Below are 9,735 nucleotides of genomic sequence, written 5' to 3'. Positions count from 1 at the left end.
AGTTCTTTGGTGCTGGCTGGTTTTAAGATCATCACGTTTCCAGCCCTCCGTTACTTAGGAAAGCACCCACTCATTTCCGAGAAGTAAAATGATCACCCATGAGCTTCAGCACCTCAACAATTTAGAAGACTACAGAGTGAGTTTTCTCTTTAAGATAATACATGCATTTCACAAGAATCCCAAGTCATAACAAGGTGTATTCATTAAAACAAACAAACAAAAAAGCCTCTCTCTCTTTCTCTACCTTCTACTTTTGAAGTTTTAATTTTGCTGATATTTATAATCTATTCAGCTTGAGAAATTTCTTTCAAAAGTTTTGCTTTCAAAAACCAGATTCCAGGGGTACAAGCACACATCCTTCAGATGGACTAAAGGAAAGACATAAGAGTTGGTGAGGTGGTGAAACCGCTGGAACTCCTGTGCATGGTTGTGGAAGTGTAGATTGGTGCTGCTCTTTAGAAGAGAAAGCTTGTAGCTGGCATAACTGCACATATGCATGTCCAACCCCAACAACCCCATTCTCGGGTATATTCCTGACAGAAATGCATATTAAGCTAACAGAGGGTGTGTACAAAAGTGTTTCATGGCACATCCTACACTGTTGGTGGGAATATAAACTGGCGCAGCCACTCTAGAGAACAGTGTGGAGGTTCCTTAAAATCTAAAAATAAAGCTATCATATGATCCAGCAATCCCACTCCCAGGCATATACCTGAAGAAAACTTTACTTGGAAAAGATACATGTACCCCTATGTTCAGAGCAGCACTGTTTACAACAGCCAAGACATGGAAGCAACCGAAGTGTCCATCATCAGATGAATGGATGAAGAAGATGTGGTACATATACACAATGGAATATTACTCAGCCATAAAATATAATAATATTATGCCATTTGAATCAACATGGATAGACCTAGAGATAATTATACTGAGTGAAGCCAGGCAGAGAAAGATTAATATCATATGATATAACTTGTAGATGGAATCTCATAGAAATGAACTTAGGAAACAGAAACAGGCTCACAGACATAGAAAACACACTTATATTTACCAAAAAGGAAAGGGGTTGGGGAAGGGATAAATTAGGCATTTGAGATTAGCAGATACAAACTGCTATATACAAAAATATATAAGGTCCTGCTGCATAGCCCAGAGAGCTCTATCTAATATCCTATAACGGAAAACAATCTGAAAAATCATATATATCTCTACCAGAATCACTCTGCTGTGCACCAGAAACTACTACAACATCATAAATCCACTATACTTCTATTAAAAAAAAAATTAACTCATATATATACGTGCTGTCACTTCCGGAGTGTCCGCTCTTTGTGACCCTATGGACTGCAGCCTGCCAGTATATATAGGCTTCCCTCGTGTCTCAGGCAGTAAAGAATCTGCCTGCAAAAATATAGGTTAACTCATATATTCAGTTCAGTTCAGTTCAGTTGCTCAGTCGGGTCTGACTCTTTGTGACCCCATGGACTGCAGCACGCCAGGCCTCCCTGTCCCGGAGCTTACTCAAACTCATGTCCATCCACGCGGTGATGCCATCCAACCATCTTATCCTCTGTCGTCCCCTTCTCCTCCCGCCTTCAATCTTTTCCGGCATCGGAGTTTTTTTTTCAAATGAGTCAGTTCTTCACATCAGGTGGCCAAAGGATTGGAGTTTCAGCTTCAGCATCCTTGTTTCCAATGAATCATATATATGTATGCATGTATATATAAACTTTACATATATACATGCATATGTATAAAGAATGTTCATAACAGGTCCATTCATAGTAGTCCCAAAGTGCCAGCTACCCAAGTGCCTACAGCATTCCTCACCATTTGTGCTGGGAGTCCATTTGATTAAGGTCTGACCAGAGACCATCCTTAAGGGTAAGGACCATCCTTAACGGACAGCCCAGGCGGGGTGAGTTTCGGCAAGTGTGTGCGCATCCCCGGAGCGGCTCAGTTGCCGCCATCTTGGGGTTTTGCGAGCAGCAGTGAGTGTGTGGGTGTTTGGGAGAGGGGTCGCCGCGTATCTGCGGGTCACTGTGTGTCTGATGATTCTGCAGGGCGGGCCCCCAGAGACCAGTGCCACGCCCGCCCCGGGCAGCCAGGCCCTTGTGTCTCCGCCGCTTGGCCGTGTAACAACTCCACGTCTCCTGGAAGACCTGGGCCCGGGCGGGGTCCAGGTGGGGGAGGGGCTCGGGGGGCCCAGGTGGGACCCCCCGCCAGGGAGACAGTGATGCTCACAGAGGGGGTGTGAGGCCAGACTCTCCAGTCCTCCAGCCCTGATAACAACAGGCTTGTTTCAGGCACTGTTTTAACCGCTCGATCTGAGTACCCGTGTGGACAGGGGGATGCGGGGGTCGTGAGCCGCTCCTTCCGCGCTTTTGTCCTGGGGGTCCCCAGGCACGTTTTTAGGACCCCCGCCCCGCGCGGGATGCCAGGACCAGCACTGCGCCAACCCCCCTCCCCGACTCCGTGCCCCCGGGCACCCGCGCCAGGTCACAGCCGGGTTGTGGGGGGCGGGGGCAGCCCCCCGCTGTGGCTCTGAAGGGTGGGGGGCGGTGCTCAGCGTTGGGGGGCTGAGGGGGCCGGGGCTGCAGAGGGTGGCGCTGCAAGCGCAGGGGGAAGGCGAGGGGGCGCCCTGGGAGCGGGCCTGCGGTCGCGGGGTGGTCTCGAGGGGGCGCTGCCCGGGAGCCTGGGAGGGGCCGACGGGCTGGGCGGGCGCGCGGGGTGGTCTCCCGGGAAGGCCGGCGGTTCTCCGCCGGGCCGGGCGCACCGGCGGCCTGGGCTCCCGCGGAGGTCGGCTGCCACCTAGCGGGCGGGAGGCGGGGGCCGGGCACGCGGCGGCCGGCGCCGAGGGGCCCTCGCGGCTGCGGGCAGCGCGGGGCTCAGGGCCAGGGGCACAGCCGGGGATCTGAGACCCCGCAGAGCGGGTGGCGGGACAGGTCTTCCGACCCTCACCCCCTAAGAACAATGAAATTGTCCTTTAGCCGCTCAGTCGTGTGCCACTGTGTGCGACCCCGTGGACTGCAGCCTCCAGGCTCCTTCTGTCCGTGGGATTCTCCAGGCAGGAATAGCGGGGTGGGTTGCCACGCCCTCTAAGGGAGCTTCCCCACCCAGGGGTCGAACCTGCGTCTCCTGCATTAGCGGGCAGATTCTTTACCCCTGTGCCACAGGCAAAGCCCGAGTGACGCGTACCCAGTAAGAATTTTTCACTTTTGCAAATATGTATAAAAGAAGCAGAGGCTGCTCTGACATCTCCCCGGGGGGTTGCAGCGGGGGTGGGCGAAACGCCCCGGTGTTTCTGTTCCCAGGCCGGGAGGGGGCAGGAAAGGGATTGAAGGTGAAGGAACTGAGGCTGGTTTCTAACTCCTGATGGAGATTTTCCAGTTGCAGTCACCCAAAGCGAGACCTTGAATCCTTGAGCTGAACCCCCTGAGGGGCAGAAAACAGGGTCGCGCGGGGGTGGGGGGAGCGGAGGGGGCGAAAAACCTACATCAGGCATCAGCTGCCAAGTGTGTATTTTTAAAATAATAAACAAGGGCTTCTGGCTTCAGAAATGCCATCCGGTTCACCCTGGTACTCACTTCGGGGTTTAAAGTCACCTAGAGGCACAGCCTCCTGAGATGAATGTGAAGTCACGACTGGGGAAATCCTCGAGGGCGTTCGGAAATGCTGTCGCTCTGCTTTCCGGAGTAATGAGGCGTGAGGGGGAGACGAGCGCCTGGGGGTCATGTGCTCGAAGGTCTCCATCCTGCCGGACCTACCCGTCTCCTCTCCCCGGAGGTGGGAAGTGACTCCTCTCACCAGGCCCCTGCGAACCTGTTTGCTGTGTCCGAGTGAGGGGGAATGAGCTCATGTTTGCCACCTTTTTGCCAGGCCTTTCTGAGAAGGGATTCATGTATGTGTAAGACTGAGTCTCTTCGCTTACATCTGAAACTGATACTCAGCACAGACCTACACAACAGCCCCCAGCCTACCCCGCCAGCGGGAGAGATTCTTTAGTGTCTCAGCCGCCACAGAAGCCCGTAAGTTAGGTACATAGACTGCAAATTCTGACCCCTCTTTGCATCACTCGTCTCTGGGTGCTTCCGTGTGCCTCACACTCGACGAGACACAGGCTAATAACGTCTTTGTTGGGTTTGCTGTCATTCATCTGCCTTAACTCAGTTTCATTCATAGAATTTGGGGTCTATATACCTAACTTGGCAGGGGGAGGGGTGGTGCGCAAGACTGCCCTCTCCTTAGACACCAGACACGTGCTCTGCAGGTTCCCAGGCTGCCCACACTTCTGATCTATTGGCTACAAATTTGGGATTCCTCAACCCCTCGAGTTCTGTTGTTCACTAGAGGGGCTCGCAGAATTCAGGAACGCGCCGTGCTCACAATGTGATGTTATATATATGGATATGTACATTAATAGCTATTTTGATTCATTTGGCTGCACCTAATCTATGTGACAGCATGTGGGATCTAGTTCCCTGATCAGGGATGGAACCCAGGCCCTCTGCACTGGGAGTGGGGAGGCCCAGCCCGGGACCACCAGGGAAGTCGCTGCGATGCTCAAGTGCAGAGAGGTACCGCGCTTCAGGGTCCTCGGGGCGCCTCCCCTTCCTGCACATCCAGGAGTGTCCCCAGGGAGGCTCATTCAAGCATTGAGGGTCCCGGGTGTTTGTTAGTGTTTCATCATGGGGGTCCCGGGTGTTTGTTAGTGTTCCATCATGGGGGTCCCGGTCTTTGTTAATGTTCCATCATGCAGGCTGGGTTGATTTCATCATTTGCCACATGATTGAATTCCATCTCCTGTGCCTCCTTCTCCTCCCCGGAGGTCAGGGTGATGTTTATCGGCCGCTCAACATTCCCCATCACGAGGCTCACAGCCCCTTCAGATGTGGTGTGTGCTTGCGTATGTGCTTGGGCTCGTAAATGTTCAAAGATATGCAGGAGATAGATCACACTGGACAAAAACACATTCTTTACATCGCTCTGGCCACTGTCTCTCAGCTGGGAGTGGTTGTCTGTCCCCAGAGGGTGCCTGGCAGCATTTTATCACAGTTTGAGGACAGGGGATTAGTGGGTAGAGTCAGAAGACGCTGCTTCCAACAGCCTGTGATGCACAGGATGGCGCCGCAGTCATCCAGGCCCCAGTGAGCAATGCTCTGAGGTTAAGGAGTCCTGAACTAGGCTGGGTGGGATATCTTATAAAATTCACTTAAACATTCAGCTTTTTTATGGATTTGGGTATTATATCTTCAGTTCAGTGACTCAGTCGTGTCCGACCCTTTGCGACCCCATGGACTGCAGCACGCCAGGCCTCCCTGTCTGCCGAGGTCCAGCCCTGGCAGGACCAGGAGTACCCAAGGGATGAGTGGTGTTGGCGAGGAAGAAGACAGACAGACAGACACACACAGACGGTTGCGTAGAAGAGGGAGCTTTTTTTTTTTATTTTTAGGATAGCTCAGTTTTTATAGAATGAATGTTACCTCCCCCTTAAGTCACCACATATTACATCAGATATTGACTTGTGCTTCCGTCAATATTTTTTTCCCCATGTTTTTCCCCTAAGCATTCATCTAGAACGTTTCTGATTACAGGGTTTATACTTAAATGTCCCGTACATAGTCTTCTTGCCTCAATGGCCTAACATTCTCACTCTAACAAAAACAATGTTCCACAAGTCTCAGGAATAATGTAAATTCTTTGGACAATAAAACAATACATGGGAAGGGTCACAGTAACATGTTTGACATTTCTGAAAATAGTACCATAAGAGAAACCTGATATTTTTCTTTACCTGAAACCACAAAATCTCAATTTACAATGATTAACTATTAAACAGCAAAAACACCTCTAAAGCAGCAAAACACCTCTATTAATAGTAAGATAATGGCAGTAAAGCTGGTTAATATAAGTTTTCTATTAAAATCCTATATACCCCTTTTTCTAATTTTACAAAAATACCCATAATATCCCCTGTTGTTTAAAGAAAGGGAAACAATGAACAAATAGCAGGAAGGAAATAGCAATAGTGAAAACCGTTTCAACCAAGGAGCAAGTAAACTAAAGCAGTATATCTATTTCTAAATCTAAACACCTCTACTCTTTTCTATTCTAGAACATTATAATCTTTTAAGCAAGCAGCCAAACTATACCTGTGGCCTTTTCTTTTATGACTTGATGTTTATGGTTGTGTCCTGAGCCAGAGCAATCTTGAGCATTTCCAAAAAGACTTGGACTTTTCCAGCGAGGCCTTATTACTATATATTTCCAAAAATTAATAGAAAGCCCAACAACAGTAAGACAGAAGGAAGAAAGGGACATACCGGGCCCCCGGGACAACCTCAAGGGGAAGAGCTGCCTTGCAGGTTCCTCTCTCGTCCCATGACCTTGTCACGGACTGGGTGCATCCTGGCGGCTCCCGACACCTGTCCATCACCAACTCCCAGAGTCCACCCAAGCTCATGTCCAGTGAGTCAGTGATGCCATCCAATCATCTCATCCTCTATTGCCTCCTTCTTCTCTTGCCTTCAGTCTTTCCCAGCATCAGGGTCTTTCCCAAGGAGTCTGCTCTTCGAATCAGGTGGCCAAAGTATCGGAGCTTCAGCTTCAATGTCAGTCCTTCTGATGAATATTCAGAGTTGATTTCCTTTAGGATTGACTGATCAATCCTTTAGGATTGATCTCCTTGCAGTCTAAGGGACTCTCAAGAGTCTTCTAATAAAATTGTAGCCAACATATAAACTGCCTGTATAGATCTCAGACACCACCTTAATCATTTGACATGTGATGGGGTTCAGGATACCTCACCCCAAAATATGGCACCTGGCATATTGAAGGTGAAGCAGTTTGAGAAAACAGCAGAAGCAGGAAGCTCACTCTCACTTCCCCTTCCCCCTTCTTCTGTGAAACAAGTCATAATTCCCTCATGGGAGAGGTACCCTCCCTATACCAGGAGGAAAGGAGCATTCTTATCTCCAAAGGCTGAGGAATACTTCCAAGAAGAAGCCTAACACACAGGCCTTGCTAAGTTTCTGCCAGCTTATTACACTTACCTCTTTTTCCTTAACCTATCATATTCTTCCACAACTATCCACGCCTCATCAAATCTAGTTTGAAATACTCAAGGCTGTTTCTTTAGATCTTCATTTCTTTAGGAAGGCTCCTGTGTCACTTAAAACATATTAAAATAAGCTGTAAGCTTTTCTACTGTTAATCTGTCATTGTTGGTTAATTTTCAGACCCACCCAGTGACCTTCAACAGGTGGAAGAAAAGATTTTCCACCTCCACATATTTTAATCCTTACATTTAATAACTTGCTGTCCTTTTAATCTCGAAGGACAAACTGAGGCTCAGAGAGCTTAAATTACCTCCAAATTGTAGGTTTTCAGATAAAATATATAGGAGAGCACTTCTGGGGAATCCCCCACACCAGGGGTTTGTGAGCTGCATGCGTATACCTAAAAAGTCATCACCAAATCTCAGGTCATAGGTTTTCTCTTAAGTTCTCTTCCTGGAATTTTCTAGTTTTGGTTTTGCATTTGGCTGTGTGATCCATTTTGAGTTAATTTTTGTCACAGGTCAGTGTCAAGAATATTAACCATTATGTCATCATCATCATAATCAAGTAAATAATTATTGCACGTTTCACTATACTTTCCCTACATATCTTGAGGCCCTAATAGATATTCTTTAGTTAAATACAAATGGCTTCTCAACACAGGAAAACATATTCTACCTTGCTCAAGGAAAATTTCTCAACCCTAGTTTTGGAAAAACTGAAAAAGAATCCTATAACACTGAGAATGCCGGGTTGCTCACATAGGCTGGTGGGGGTCTGAGATGCAAGTGTCTATGGAAGTCAGCTTAGAAATCTCTATCAAAATGACACACACTTGTGCACTGTGGCTCAGCAATTCCACTCCAGGGGCTTTATCTTCCCAGAAGGTTTACACACCAGCAGAACTGCTGAAGCTCATAGTTTTGCACAGAATACTGGTAGCAAAGGGCTGAAAACAACTCAACCACCCAAAAGTCAGGAACAGGTTAAATAAAGGGTTAAATAAATCAAGTCACAACAACAGTACAACAGAATTCAAACAGCTGTTCAAAAACAGTAGGCAAATTCTCTTTGTACTGATAGAAAAAGCTGAGATAAGGAAAAAATTAAGGCATAGAACAATGTGTACAGTCTGCCACCTTCTGTATAAAAAGGGTAGGAAATGAGACTATGACTATTTTTGCAAACATAAAAATATATGTATTATATTTGTACAAATATTTAATTATATATAATATGAATCTATGTGTCATCATGATATATGTATTATATATTACTTAAGTGAAAGTCAGTCAGTCGTGTCTTTGAGACCCCATGGACTCAACAGTCCATAAAATTCTCCAGGCAAGAATACTGGAGGAGCCGTTCTTTTCTCCAGGGGATCTCCCCTACCCAGGGATCGAACCAGCATCTCCTGCATTACTGGCAGATTCTTTACCAGCTGAGCCTCAAGGGAAGCCCAAGAATACTGGAGTAGGTGGCTTATCCCTTCTCCAGTGGATCTTCCTGACCCAGGAATCGAACCAGCTCTCCTGCATTGCAGATGGATTCTTTACCAACTGAGCTTCCAGGGAATCCTTATATTACTATCAAGGAAGTACTTATATTACTTAAATACACATTTTAAGCTACAGTATATACCACATTGTGTCACATTATAGATTGTTATATCGTCACATTTCTTATTTAGAAAATATATTTTATATTTTAAAATATTTATATCTATTACAGATATATATATATATACCGAATTTATAGTATAAAATAGTATAGATATTTATATCAATGATAACCACAGGTATGTGTGTATAATGTACATATGTATATACACATATATCTCTATTTACATATACACAAAGACACTGTGGAAGGACACTGACAACATGTTCAAGCTTTCATAATTATTCAATATAATTATTCATAAATATTCAACTAATTACACCGGTCACCTGTTACATGGTTTATAGCATAAAAATTTGGTGAGAAGGCTTTTCACTGCATACTGTTTATTTTTTTAAAATTTTAAACCACTTGCTAACTACTGAAAAAATTAGTAAAGCATCTAAAGGAAGTAGTCCTCCGGCCCCTCCCAGCCCTCCCAATGCAGCGTGGTCCTCGCGGGCCCCCCAGCGGAGCCGGCCGGAAGCGGCCTGCGTTTTCTGTGCGGCGCTCCGGCCGTCCCACAGTGCGCACGCGCAGACCGCACGTTGCGCATGCGTCGCGGGTTTGCGCGGCAAGTCCGAGGTGGAGAGGTTCGGTCAGGCGAGGCTGTCCGTCTGCGAGGTGAGCGCGCGGCGGCCCGGGTCCGGACGCGAGGGAGGGGAGCTGGAGGCGAGAGGACGGCTCGCGGGCAGGGAGGCGCGGGCGTCCCTTAGAGGACGCCGGGCAGACGGGCCCCTTCGCGGGGCAGTCGATGGGAAGGGAGGCGCGAAGTAGCGGCCCTGAGGGGAGGCCGCGCGGGCGGAGTCGGCTCTGAGGAGGACGCGGCGGCCTCCCAGCTGCTCACGCCCCGGCTTCCTGCCAATGCTTCCTCGGCCTCAAGGCCTTCCGGAAGGACGGGTCCGCCCGCCCTCGTCCTCCCGCGTCGAACACCTTCCTTGCCCACCACCCCCCCCCAGGACCCCACAGACCGTCCCTTTTTAGGGCCCCCCCGCCCAGAACGCGCTCCTTGGTCCTT

The sequence above is a fragment of the Dama dama genome, chromosome 4 (assembly GCF_033118175.1).
Source record: "Dama dama isolate Ldn47 chromosome 4, ASM3311817v1, whole genome shotgun sequence".
NCBI classification, from domain to species: Eukaryota; Metazoa; Chordata; class Mammalia; order Artiodactyla; family Cervidae; genus Dama; species Dama dama.
Note: the sequence above shows the minus strand (reverse complement) of the source record.